General features: G+C 40.9%; 1 pseudogene; it reads right to left on the reverse strand.

Moving 5' to 3' along the window:
- Positions 1 to 369: 369 nt before the first annotated feature.
- LOC149090466 (uncharacterized) overlaps positions 370 to 14,126 on the reverse strand; it is a 29,040-nt pseudogene continuing 15,283 nt past the window's right edge.

The raw sequence follows: 14,126 nt of genomic DNA on the forward strand, positions 1-14,126 counted from the left end.
CGTAGAACTGCAATTACTATGATCGCGGTCGATGAGGTGACAAACCCCATCGCACAACTTATTGAACTAACTTCTTCATTCTCTAACTTAATCCGCATAGTAGCATATTTGTTCCGCTTTATTAATGGAAAACAAGAGAATCGTTCTTCACTGATTCCTACAGCTTCTGAATATATATCTGTAATTCAACACATTGAGTTCAGCGAAGAAATTAAGAAAATAAAGAAGTCAATCGTGTTGCAACCGTCATTGCAAAAACTGACGCCTTTTTTGCACCCACATCAACATGGCAGACGTGTGTTGTGGTTGCTACAAGTCGGAGGTCGTCTATTGAAGGCTCTCATTGCCACGTCAATCCACTCGTACTAATCACTGGCACCAATCCACTGGTACTAAACCTAAACTCTTATCCCAAATAATGGGCAATTTTCCGGCTGATCGCTTACATGGAAACAGGCCATTTGAGATCAGTGGAGCGGACTTTTCGTGGCAAATCGCCAGTTAAAATGTATATTGCCATATTTGTTTGTTTTACCTCGAAGGCTGTGCATCTAGAATTAGTCACTGATTCAACCTCAAATTAATTTTTGATGTGTTTATCCAGGTTCATTGGTCGTCCGTTCGTTCATTGGGCTTGTCCGGAAGCTGTACGACGACAATGCCACCAATTTCGTGGGTGCTGCACGCACGCTGGACCGCAAAGGCAACACAGCGGATACGGAAACGTTTGCCGCGGAGCGGGGAGTGGAAGTTGCTTTCATTCCTCCTCGAGCGACGCATTTCGGCGGGATTGCTGTTGAAGGCAATGGGCAGCGCAATCTTGCGCCAGGACGAGGTGGCCACCGTGCTGGTTGAGGTCGAGGCCGTGCATAATTCGCGGCCAATTGTCGCTCCCTCAGCGCCTGCCAGGGCACTTCCTGATCGGAGCAACGCTCGTGCCGCTGCCAACCGTGTCCACCGAGCCAGTCGACGGCGGCAAGCTGACGCATTTAAAAAGATGGCAGCTGACATCAAACATCAAGCGGCGGTTCTGGACTGGCCAAGGAACTACCTGCTCAGCCTCCAGCAGTAGTCGAAGTGGAAGAAGGAGAGACGGAACGTAGAGGTCGGCGCAGTCAGTGGATACTGGGCGTGGTGACAGAAGCCATAGCCGGCGGAGATGGTAGGGAGCGCGTCGTTGTCGTCAAGACAAAATCTGGCACTTATAAAAGGCCGATTCATCGCGTTGTCCCGCTGCCAATTAGCTAACATGTTCCGAATTATTTTATTGGAGAGCTACGGCCTTTCAACGCGGCCGATGTTAAGGCATTTGCCTTGAAATCTAAATTGAAGTAAACTATTAAGAGCCATTGTAAATATTTGTTGTTGAGAGCGCGACCACGGGAGTGCGCTCTGATAATGTCGCTCGCTGATTGCGCATAGATACGCTCTCACGGTGCAAGCTGCGCTTGCGTTCTTATATACAATAAAACAGTACGAATCGAACCACTGGTGCCAACACTTGCCTTTTAATTCGAAGAGACCGCAAGTTGTTTATAATTCTGGACCATTGCACGAAACAGACTCCTTTTGGAAGGAGATACTACCCTGAACCAAACTAATAAAAACGCACATTTAGGATGGTTAAAATTTCAATTTTTGTATTTAAAAATATAAATGCAATAGAAAATTTTTTTTAATTTAATGTTTAAAAATTTTTGAAACAATCAACAATTGAAGCACTGGATTTGAACCCAAAGCCTCCCGATCGAGCGCCACGCCTTTTATCACGTCGCCACCTCACTGTTCGAAATTGTAAAGGCAAAACTGAAATAGATTCACTGCTGCAGCAAATCTAAAACAAACTGCTGATTTGACTAAAAATTTGCAAGAACAACCGACTAATAAAAACGTACATATAGTATGGTTAAAGTTTCAATTTCGATTTTTATAAAAAATATAAGAGAAATAGAATAGCGTCGATCGACTTAACCGAATTTAATGAAACTTTCAGCTACATATTCTATTAAATAATTGACAAATTTGAGAAAATTAAAAATCATTCACAATTAGCTACAGTGACATCTGCCTTAATTGATAATGTTCTTAATCGATAATTAATAATAGGGAATAGTCTATACGGTCATTTAAAAAAAATCAAGTCTCTAGTTCAAACATACGGACGGACGGACAGGGCTAAATCGACTCAGCTCGTCACCCTGATCAAGAATATATATACTTTGTGGGGTCTGCCACGCCTCCTTCTGCCTGCTACATACATTTTAACAAATCCATTATACCCTGATTTTCCATTTTCAATGGGTTCAGGGTATTGGCTTTAAAAAAAATTAGTACAAAACAATTATGCTTTTTGATTATATTGTAGCTTTTTGTAATTTTTATCGAGTAATCGATAATTATTATATTGATCGTGCACTTTTTGAATACAAATGTATGGTAATTTTCGTTAATAGCTTTCGGTCACACCTATTGCAGATTCTTTAGCGTTTGCCTACATTACAAAAGCGCGCTTTTTAGCATTCTAAGAATTGCGATTGATTTCTGGATTTCGTTGCAAGTTAAGTTTTTTTTTTCATACATATTTCGTTTTTTATAAAATAGATATTTTATTCTTTTTACTAATTGAACAATTTTATAAGTTTAAATTTGTTTCTTCTTAAAAAGCCCTCATATATGTATGTACGCATATATGCATGTATATGTATGTACATAAGTCTGCACGCATATGTAGCATCAAGCATTCCAGCCTTTCTTATGTACGCGCTCATTTGTATGTGTGTATGTATGTAATGCAAATTTATCATCCGCTACTCTGGCTCTTCTTTTCTATAATGCGTCATAACAAGAATCTCATTTTTGGATTTCATTTTAATTATATTTGTTGAAGTGAAGTGCTAAATAATAGTAGATTTGTGCATTGGCTTACCAACCCAAGCTGTGAGTCGAGGCACAGCAAGATCAACCTAGTGATCGAATCAAAAAAACCTCCAACGGGAAAAGCCAATGGATCTACAATAAACACACAACTGTGTCGTCAACCATCAATATTTAACAAGAAATATTTGATGGCATAATGGCAGAATTCAGGACCAAAGTTGCCGATCACGCCATAGACACAGGCCAACTTCATAGCTGGGCAACGATACCGGAAACATCAACGCAAGAGATGTTTTTATTCGGTTGGTCGAGCCCAATGGTGAAGTTGCTTAACCTTTTGGACATAGGAGTTCAAAGAGTATGGCTGCACATTGAAGAAGTGCAGGCCAACATTGAGCTCAGCAACCAGGAGGATGCTCTAGACAGCAAAGAAACGCTAGAGTTCCTCTGGAATAAAGTCCAGTCAACGCTTACCGATTTGGAGGATAAATATGATAAGCGTGTCCATGAAATCGATGGCATAGACGCACTGGAAGTCAAAGTGTACACAGTGTCTAAAAGGCTGGAAAGAAAAATAAGTGCACTGCAAAACATAAAAGAAGACACTCCAAAGCGACAGAGACCAACACTTCCTTACTTTAATGGAAGTCCTAAGGCGTGGCCGATGTTCTTCGAGCAGTTCACCAAAATAATCCACAACAGAAAGGATATCAGTGACAAGACGAAACTGCTATACTTGCAAATGTATGTCAAAGGAGAAGACGTACAAATGATAAGCAATTTCGCAATGGGAGTAGGTAACTACAAGTTAGCGTGGGACTGTTTATGCAGACGCTACAAACGTTATTTGCCAGTGGACAAGCAACTGCTGAAGAATGATGATGAAAGCAGTATCCGAAATTACGTGAGCACCTCCGATAACAGTGACGAGGTCACCGCTGATGAGATGCTAGCATCTTAGGCAGCTTTGGATGCAATTGTGTTCAAAAAGTGGGATTTCAACCCGCCGGCAAGCCCCCACATGGGAAGATATATAACTGAATCTACAGAACAAGAAAATAAACTTCAAGTAGTAACAACAAAAACAAAGCAGGGTGAAGACAAGAGATCAATAAAGAAGATCTGGGCTCCACCAACTCCGACATTGGATTCGGAGGGCATAGAAGATGAGGACAAGAATGGAATTTCTGCCACAACTTCGACATCGACGTTGAGTATCGCTGAAGATACATCAACAGATATCCAATTGGAAGTTCGACCAATGGATGATATTTCCACAGTTGGCAGCACGACGGAAGAGCAAACTTCTGCGGAGACTGCAACAGCGGCTGGATGTGCAGCTGAAGAGAACAGCGACAATACCGACTCAAACTCTCCAGTGATGACCACAGCAGCGCTACCAACTATGGAGACTAAAACTGCAAGTACAATTACATCGGAAAGGAATTCAATTGGAAGTAGCAGCAACATTTTAAAGGAAACAACCATAATTACTACAAGCGAATCAATATCTGTTCTAAGCATCAGGATCAAACGAAGGATATCTACCATTTGGAGGCTTTGGCTTCGGCAACAATGAAACGATTGACAACTTCCTCAACAGATGCACTCAGCTATACTAATGTAACAAATGATGACACCCAAAAGCCGCGGAAGTTTTTCAAAGAGGCTCGACTTCACTTGGCATGGGAGCCGCCACCTAAGCAAAAGTCCAAGGTACTGGTGGCACACTCGGTTTATCTGGATGTCACACTCTCTGGGCCCCGCAGAATGTTCAGGCACGAACATAAGGATTGGATTGGTGATCATTTCGTCAAGAATATTAACAATCATCATATTTGTATTTGTCCTGTATATTATTAAGATTTCCACAGGCAACAATTCACACACTTGGCCCCCCACAGAATGTTCAGGCATGAACATATGAATATACGATGATCGTATACATGCCTCCGACGCACTCAGCGACTAGCAGGTAGTGCGCTGTGATAGCGATAAGGGCCACATGTACGGACTGCATAAATATACAAATGAAGACCCTTGCAACCCCAGAGTCAGATTACGAAGGAGACGAGCGCTGAGCCTTACAAACTCAGCGATAGGATAAGAATAGCTAATAGACCAACGCGGAGTCTTACACACTCAGCGATAAGATAAGAATATGTAATAGTCCAATGCTGAGCCTTACACACTCAGCAATAGATACATTAGATTTAAGGGTTGAAATTATACATGAGTCTGGGTATATAAACCCAGGCTCAGAATAATAAAGATCAATACGAAACTAAACACCATCATAGTCAAGTGTATTCGTTCAGGTAATTTTCGTTAATAGCTTTCGGTCACACCTATTGCAGATTCTTTAGCGTTTGCCTACATTACAAAAGCGCGCTTTTTAGCATTCTAAGAATTGCGATTGATTTCTGGATTTCGTTGCAAGTTAAGTTTTTTTTTCATACATATTTCGTTTTTTATAAAATAGATATTTTATTCTTTTTACTAATTGAACAATTTTATAAGTTTAAATTTGTTTCTTCTTAAAAAGCCCTCATATATGTATGTACGCATATATGCATGTATATGTATGTACATAAGTCTGCACGCATATGTAGCATCAAGCATTCCAGCCTTTCTTATGTACGCGCTCATTTGTATGTGTGTATGTATGTAATGCAAATTTATCATCCGCTACTCTGGCTCTTCTTTTCTATAATGCGTCATAACAAGAATCTCATTTTTGGATTTCATTTTAATTATATTTGTTGACAGTAGGCGGTAGCGCTGTCGGCAAAGGCGCCGGCTAAATTTGTTTTTGTTATTTTGACAAACATGGCTTGGGTGCGAGTTCAAATCCCGCGGAAAACTCTTTTTTGTAATTGCAAACTTTATTTTAGCTTCTTTTATATTTTTTAAAAATTTAAATATTTTTTAATTTTAATTTAAATTTTATTTTTAAATTTTATAAATATGTTTCCGTGTTATTAATGCCTATTAAGCCTATTTGTATATACATGTACATACATAGACAGCTCAAGCATATAAATGTCGCAATTTGATACTACAAATTCCGATTGCCACGCCCCTAGTGGCCGTAGACACCTTATTTTTGGCCAGTTCTTAGAAAGAGCTAACGGTAACGTAATGCAAAATTTGAATGCTTACGCTCAAACAATGTGAAAATTACAGGGTATTTTTCGATATGCCACGCCCCCAAAGAGGCGTGACAATTATTTTTGGGGCATCGATAGAGGAGGTTACCAGTAACTCAACTATCCAACTATCAAAAATTTGAAGCTTCTAGCTCTTAAACTGTAGGAGATATAAAGTTTTGCGGTTTGCCACGCCCCCTTTGGGCGGACATATATCCACCATAGCTTGGTGGACTTGGGTGGTCAACTCGCGTATATATACCAAATTACAAGTCTCTAGCATCAATAGTGCCTAAAATAAAGCCAAATTTGAAAAATTACTATATCTTCAGGTCCGATTTGCCACGCCCCCAGTAGGGGGGACGGACAGACGGACAGACGGACGGACGGACAGACAGACAGACGGACGGACAGCAAGACGGACATTGCACAAAACCAATATACTAATTCACTTCGTGAATGAGTATAAAAAATGAGTATAAAATGCGAAAAATGAGAGAAAACGGCGGCACGGCTGACGCGGAGGTGCCATTGCTCGGGCATGATCAAAGGTGCCGCCAAGTACATAAGGCTGCGAGAAGTGCAAGGAGTTCAAGAGCGTGCAACAAAAAGCCGGCCGGGCAGATGCGGACAGACAGGCGGCGGAGCTAATGGCTAATTTGTGAGAAGGAGTTTTAAGTCTTTCATGAAACCCTTGGTTTCGCCGCAGGAGAACTAAACGAAGAGGACGAATCGCACAGGGAAGGTAATGATAGCGCGATAACGCTGGCGGTCAATTCCGGTGTGGCCGATTCTACGGGTTTTACAGCGGTACTCGTAATGTGAGGGCAGGAGCCACGGCTGCCTGTCGCATGGTACGACGAGGGAAATGGAGCAACGGATATGGAGTCACGGATCAGGCTGGCGCACGGGTCAGCGCGGAACGTCAGGAGGATAGAAGCGGAATCAGTAAAGGGAGCGTCGCCACTGAATGGGCGGGACGCGCAGGACGAGCGGCTGATGCAGAGGATAGGACTGGCTCGCTCGAGGGGTTGAATCCGGAGGTGTCGCGCGGGGCCCGGCACCAAAGGAGGGCCCCAGGTCGTCGGTCGCAATATTGCCAGTCGACGTGCAGGGCGCGTCGAGTCTGGGCATGCTGTCCGACTAAACGGAAAAGGATGAATGAAAGGATGAGTTCGGAACTCCTAAAAGAAGTGCAGAGTGATTTGAATATCAGACTGGAGGCGAGGAGAGGTGCCATCAAGAGCAAGGAGATGCCAGCTGGGACAGGATGTCGCTGGCTCACCAAGCCTCGTCAGGACCTAAAGAGGGCGCCAAATAAATTTCCAGACTATATGGAGGAGGCTGGAAACTTATATCGGCACATCCCACATCAAGCCGGCCACGAGGATGTGGCTGCATGATTATAATTAACAGATTTTTGCTGCTTTGGATAACAGCGTCTAGTTCTTCTATCATTTCCTAGGTTAGAGTCGGAAGTTTTTAATGTGGGTAAAATGAAAAATTTAACTTTGATCTGTTCTATTGAAAAGGTTAGCGAATTTTTGATGGATGATCTTAATTTGTCCTCCAACTGTGATGGCTTCAAAAGTTTTTTCGTTTAGATGGGGGTTATCTATGAATCGGGGTTGTGTGTAATTATATATTTGTAATTTGTAATTTACCCCCCCCCCCCCCCCACCCCTAAATCCACCCCCTCACCATCATCTTTGTAAAAGTCGTATATCAAATACTGGAGACTTGTGCTTCGGTATACACATTTAAACATTATGATTACGTTCTGAAAGTTTCATTACGATCGTACGTCTAGAAATTAAATTATTCAACAAATAAGTGCCATAATATTGCCAGCACTGCAGCGCAGCCCAAGCGCAGTCACTGTTTACTGCGCAGTTAGGAAAGTGCGTTCTATTACGTGCGTGTGATTAGAATTTCAGATAGGAGAGTTCAGGGTAACTCCTAGTCGAGCAGAGTCTACTAGAGTCTTTCTTGTTTCTATTGTAAGAGGCCTTTTATTTATTTTGTAAGGTTCTTCACACAAAACGTCTTTTCTACTTCCGATCAAGCTTAACTCTTCCGATCACTTTCGTCTTCTTCTTTTATTAATCAAAAAGGCACGTCACGTATCGACGACCTCCCCAGCCGATATGGTTATACTAGCCTGCTACACTATTTGAATCTGTGTCTTTTGTTTGTATACCCTGAACCCATTGAAAATGGGAAATCAGGGTATAATGGTTTTGTTAAAAGTATGTAACAGGCAGAAGGAGGCGTGGCAGACCCCACAAAGTATATATATTATTGGTCAGGGCGACAAGCTGAGTCGATTTGGCCGTCTGTCTAACTGTCCGTCCGTATGTATGAACGCGTCGATCTCAGAAGATATAAGAGCTAGAGACTTAAACTTTTTTTTAAAATGTCGGTATATTTCGCGCGCATATCGAGTTTATCACTAAAAAACGATAACTCATTCCGATATTTTTTTATCGATAAAAAGCCTTATCGAAAGTCAGTTAAAAAATTATATCTCCTACATCATAATAGCTAGAGTGTCCAAATTTTAAATATATATTAAGACGTATTTTATACAATTTCGGTTTTTGTTAAAATTTACCCCCCGCCCCCAAATCCGCCCCATCACCATCATCTTTGTAAAAGTCGTATATCAGATACTAGAGACTTGTGCTTCGGTGTACATATACGTTCTGAAAGTTTCATTACGATCGAATGTCTAGAAATTAAATAATTCAACAAATAAGTTCTCATAATACTGATAAACTGCGCAACCCAAGCGCAATCGCCTGTATATGTTAGTGTGAGTGTGTGCGTGTGTTTATTTGTATGTGTATGTGCGTGCGTGTGTTAGTTTGCATGCGTGTGTGTGTGCTAATTATTATTGAAATATCAGTTGCTTGTAGGGTTCAGGGGATCTCGTAGTCGAGCAGTCTCGACTAGAGCTTTCTTACTTGTGTTTGTCGATTTGTTCTCCGTACTGTGCTATTTCACAGTCGCGTAATTGTCAGTTTGTTCAGTTTCAGTTGGCCTCTCTTCGTGCGTCTGAATTTTAAAGTTTCGCTGTTTTTTGTCAGGTTTGTTCATTTGTGCTGGAGGACGTTTTCCCATTTGCCACGCCTCTACTGGGCGTAGACATTTAATTTTTGGCCAAGCTCATTGAACAAGCTAACCGTAACCTATCTGCAAAATTTGGATTCTTACGCTCCAAAAATAAAAAAAATTACAGGGCTCTTTTATATACCACGCCCCTAATGAGGCGTAACAAGTTACTAGTAACCTAACTATCCAAATTTGAAGCTTCTAGCTCTTATACATTAAGAGATATAAACTTTTGGTTTTGGGAGGTCAGCCCGAGTATACATATCAAATTTTTTAGCATCCATAGTGTCCAAAACATAGCAGAATTTGAAAAATCACTATTTATTCCGTTCCGATTTAACAACCCCCTAGTGGGCATTAACATATAATTTTGTTCACAAATCACTATAGAATCATAACATTAGCTCACGTGCAAAATTTTAACGTTCTAGCTTAAAAACTCTAGCAAATACGAGTTTATCCGATTTTCCCAGGCCTTAATGGGCGTAGATACATCCGCCATAGCACGTGATCTTGGGTGGTCGATCTACTTTCCAAATTTCAGCTTTCTAGCTCATCAACTAATATGATTTCTGGTATATCGGAAAATGATATTTACGAGTATATATATCAAATTTGAGGTCCTAGCATCAATAGTGTCAAAAATAGAGGTCCGATTTTCCACGCCTTAATAGGATAATTTTAACACTATAAATCGGAAATATACACGAGTATGTGTTACAAAATTCAAGTCTCTAGCTTCAATAGTGCCGAAATAAACTGCGAGGTGCTGGTGGGCAAGGCGGCCAAATAGTTTCTAACCGGCGATTCAAGGAACGTGTCCTAGTCGGAGTTTAAGGAAGAATTGCTGGACTTCTTCTTGCCGCCTCAATATCTCGTGCGCCTGGAGGACCAGATTAGGGCGCGTCGCCAAGGAGAAGGCAGTCCTTCAAGGACATCTGATCGAGTTACGACTGCGGATGCGTCAGGCTAGATACAGCCCGGCGCAAGAGCTGAATAGGGCGTATGAGAACGCAGCGCCGCAATACAGGCTGTTCGTACGCCACCACGACTTCGCTACCCGCACCCAGCTGACGCAGATGGCAGCAGAATTTGAATATGAATATGAGAATTTGAATAGGACAAGCCACGGGCCAGATGGCGACGACGGCGATGACATTCCCAATGGAGGCGACAGGTCGAATGATGGCACAAGACCAGTGTTGCCAAATTAGCTTTTTTCCAGTCAAATCAGGCTTTTTTGAAAAGCCTATTGAACTAACTAAACTCGACTACGAGATCCCCTGAACCCTTCAAGCAACACACACACTCACACTCACACGCACACACTGTTAAGGCATTATATATGTCCTCTGCTGAGCACTAGCACGGTAGTGTCGCTCTTCGAGCAATCGCTCTCCCGCTGCTCATAGGTGCGCTCTCTACTGTGCAAACTGCGCTTGCATTGATGTGAAATTTAATAAATTAGTACTAACTGAATACACTCTGGACCTTCTTCACGGACCAGACTTCTAATCACAGTACATTTGGAATTGAAAGAAAGTTTCCAGTTGGATTATGGACTTTGTGAACAATCAGAGAAGTACATAATTATACATAGAGCATACAAATGACCAAGTAATGCAAGCGATAAATAAATAAATGCATTACTTGACACATACAGAGTATTATTGTATGAAAAATTTATCTATGCCTAAGTAATTTGTGCTGAGCTTTTTTAAAGTAAAAATGAATAAAAAAAATAGGGTGCATAGTTTAATTGACGTTTGATCTGCAAATAATTCAATCTCTGTTGTCTCGCATAATCCAAGTTTTTTTTCTTGTTACACTTGCGTCGACACAAAAATTGCGCTCTTACTTTACTCTCATCATTTGTTAGCTCGTTTATAATTGCGAGCTCACTTTGTATGTGTGAATGCATTGTACTCAATCGCTCTAAAACTCGGTTGGCTGTATACAAAAATGTAAAAAAACGATACAAAAACAAATCATTGAAACACTACACTTAACCAGTAGAGCCATTTGAAATTGAATGTCGACTTGTGATATTGAACCGCTATATAGATAAGGCCTTTAAAACACAAGAGTTGGAAGACATAACGCAGATTTAGTGCCTCGGTCAACTTTAGAAGATTTGTGTGTGTCAACAAACGCACTTCTAATGAAGGGAGGTAGTGATAGCCAACCCAAAAATGAGAGTCCCGCTAACTCTACAATGATTAGCTCAGTGTCACACTCTAGGAATCTACCGAATATAAAGTTGCCAAGGTTTAGCGGAGAATATTCGGAATATAAGAATTTCATCGGACTTTTTGAGTTTATTTGACAACGAGACAGGAAGCATTAGGTATTGTCAAGACATATCAGGTAACAGATGCTAATTACCCAAAGGCGTTAGCTGCTTTAAAAAATGTGTACGACAATCAGTGCCTCGTGCGCCTGGAGGACCAGATTAGGGCGCGTCGCCAAGGAGAAGGCAGTCCTTCAAGGACATCTGATCGAGTTACGACTGCGGATGCGTCAGGCTAGATACAGCCCGGCGCAAGAGCTGAATAGGGCGTATGAGAACGCAGCGCCGCAATACAGGCTGTTCGTACGCCACCACGACTTCGCTACCCGCACCCAGCTGACGCAGATGGCAGCAGAATTTGAATATGAATATGAGAATTTGAATAGGACAAGCCACGGGCCAGATGGCGACGACGGCGATGACATTCCCAATGGAGGCGACAGGTCGAATGATGGCACAAGACCAGTGTTGCCAAATTAGCTTTTTTCCAGTCAAATCAGGCTTTTTTGAAAAGTCTATTGAACTAACTAAACTCGACTACGAGATCCCCTGAACCCATCAAGCAACACACACACTCACACTCACACGCACACACTGTTAAGGCATTATATATGTCCTCTGCTGAGCACTAGCACGGTAGTGTCGCTCTTCGAGCAATCGCTCTCCCGCTGCTCATAGGTGCGCTCTCTACTGTGCAAACTGCGCTTGCGTTGATGTGAAATTTAATAAATTAGTACTAACTGAATACACTCTGGACCTTCTTGACGGACCAGACTTCTAATCACAGTACATTTGGAATTGAAAGAAAGTTTCCAGTTGGATTATGGACTTTGTGAACAATCAGAGAAGTACATAATTATACATAGAGCATACAAATGACCAAGTAATGCAAGCGATAAATAAATAAATGCATTACTTGAGACATACAGAGTATTATTGTATGAAAAATTTATCTATGCCTAAGTAATTTGTGCTGAGCTTTTTTAAAGTAAAAATGAATAAAAAATAGGGTGCATAGTTTAATTGACGTTTGATCTGCAAATAATTCAATCTCTGTTGTCTCGCATAATCCAAGTTTTTTTATACTCATTCACGAAGTGAATTAGTATATTGGTTTTGTGCAATGTCCGTCTTGCTGTCCGTCCGTCTGTCCGTCCGTCCGTCTGTCCGTCTGTCCGTATGAACGCAGTTCATTTCGCCGCTATTGAAGCTAGAGACTTGAAATTTTGAACACATACTCGTGTATAACTCCGATTTATAAAGTGTTAAAATTTTCCCGAACCGCCCACTAGGGGCGTGGCAAATCGGAAAATGCATTTTCCGATATACCAGAAATCATGTTAGTTGAAGAGCTAGAAAGTTGAAATTTGGTATGTAGATCCGCGTTGACCCCCCAAGTCCAAAAATGTATGGTGAATATATCTACGCCCATTGGGGGCGTGGCAAATCAGATAAAACTGTATCTCATAAAGTTCTAAAGCTAGAACGTTGAAATTTCGCACGTGAGCTAATGCTATAATTCTATAATGACTGATGAAAAATTTTATGTCTATGCTTACTAGGGGCGTGGCAAATCGGACCTGAAGATATAGTGATTTTTCAAATTTGGCTATATTCTAGGCACTATTGATGCTAGAGACTTGAAATTTGGTATATATACGCGAGTTGACCTCCCAAGTCCAACAAGCTATAGTGGGTATATGTCCGCTCAAAGGGGGCGTGTCAAACCGCAAAACTTTATATCTCCTACAGTTTAAGAGCTAGAAGCTTCAAATTTGGATAGTTGAGTTACTGGTAATCTCCTCTATCGATGCCCCAAATATAATTGTCACGCCTCTTTGGGGGCGTGGCATATCGAAAAATACCCTGTAATTTTCACATTTTTTGACCGTAAGCATTCAAATTTCGCATTTACGTTACCGTTAGCTCTTTCTAAGAACTGGCCAAAAATGAGGTGTCTACGGCCACTAGGGGCGTGGCAATCGGCATTTGTAGTATGAAATTACATTTATATGCTTGAGCTATCTATGTATGTACATGTATATACAAATAGGCTTAATAGGCATTGATAACACGGAAGGAAACATTTTTATAAAATTTTAAAATACAATTTAAATATTTAAAAAATATAAAAGAAGCTAAAATAAAGTTTGCAATTTACAAAAAAGAGTTTTCCGCGGGATTTGAACTCGCACCCAAGCCATGTTTGTCAAAATAACAAAAACAAATTTAGCCGGCGCCTTTGCCGACAGCGCTACCGCCTACTGTCAACAAATATAATTAAAATGAAATCCAAAAATGAGATTCTTGTTATGACGCATTATAGAAAAGAAGAGCCAGAGTAGCGGATGATAAATTTGCATTACATACATACACACATACAAATGAGAGCGTGCATAAGAAAGGCTGGAATGCTTGATGCTACATATGCGTGCAGTATATGCGTACATACATATTTGAGGGCTTTTTAAGAAGAATAAAAATCAATCGCAATTCTTAGAATGCTAAAAAGCGCGCTTTTGTAATGTAAACAAACGCTAAAGAATCTGCAATAGGTGTGACCGAAAGCTATCAACGAAAATTACCATACATTTGTACTCAAAAAGTGCAGGATCAATATAATAATTATCGATTACTCGATAAAAATTACCAAATGCTACAATAATAATCAAAAAGCATAATTGTTTTGTACTAAT

Source organism: Drosophila navojoa, unplaced genomic scaffold (assembly GCF_054131105.1).
Source record: "Drosophila navojoa isolate 15081-1374.11 unplaced genomic scaffold, UAZ_NAV_1.0 NAV_Backbone_117, whole genome shotgun sequence".
Classification (NCBI taxonomy): Eukaryota; Metazoa; Arthropoda; class Insecta; order Diptera; family Drosophilidae; genus Drosophila; species Drosophila navojoa.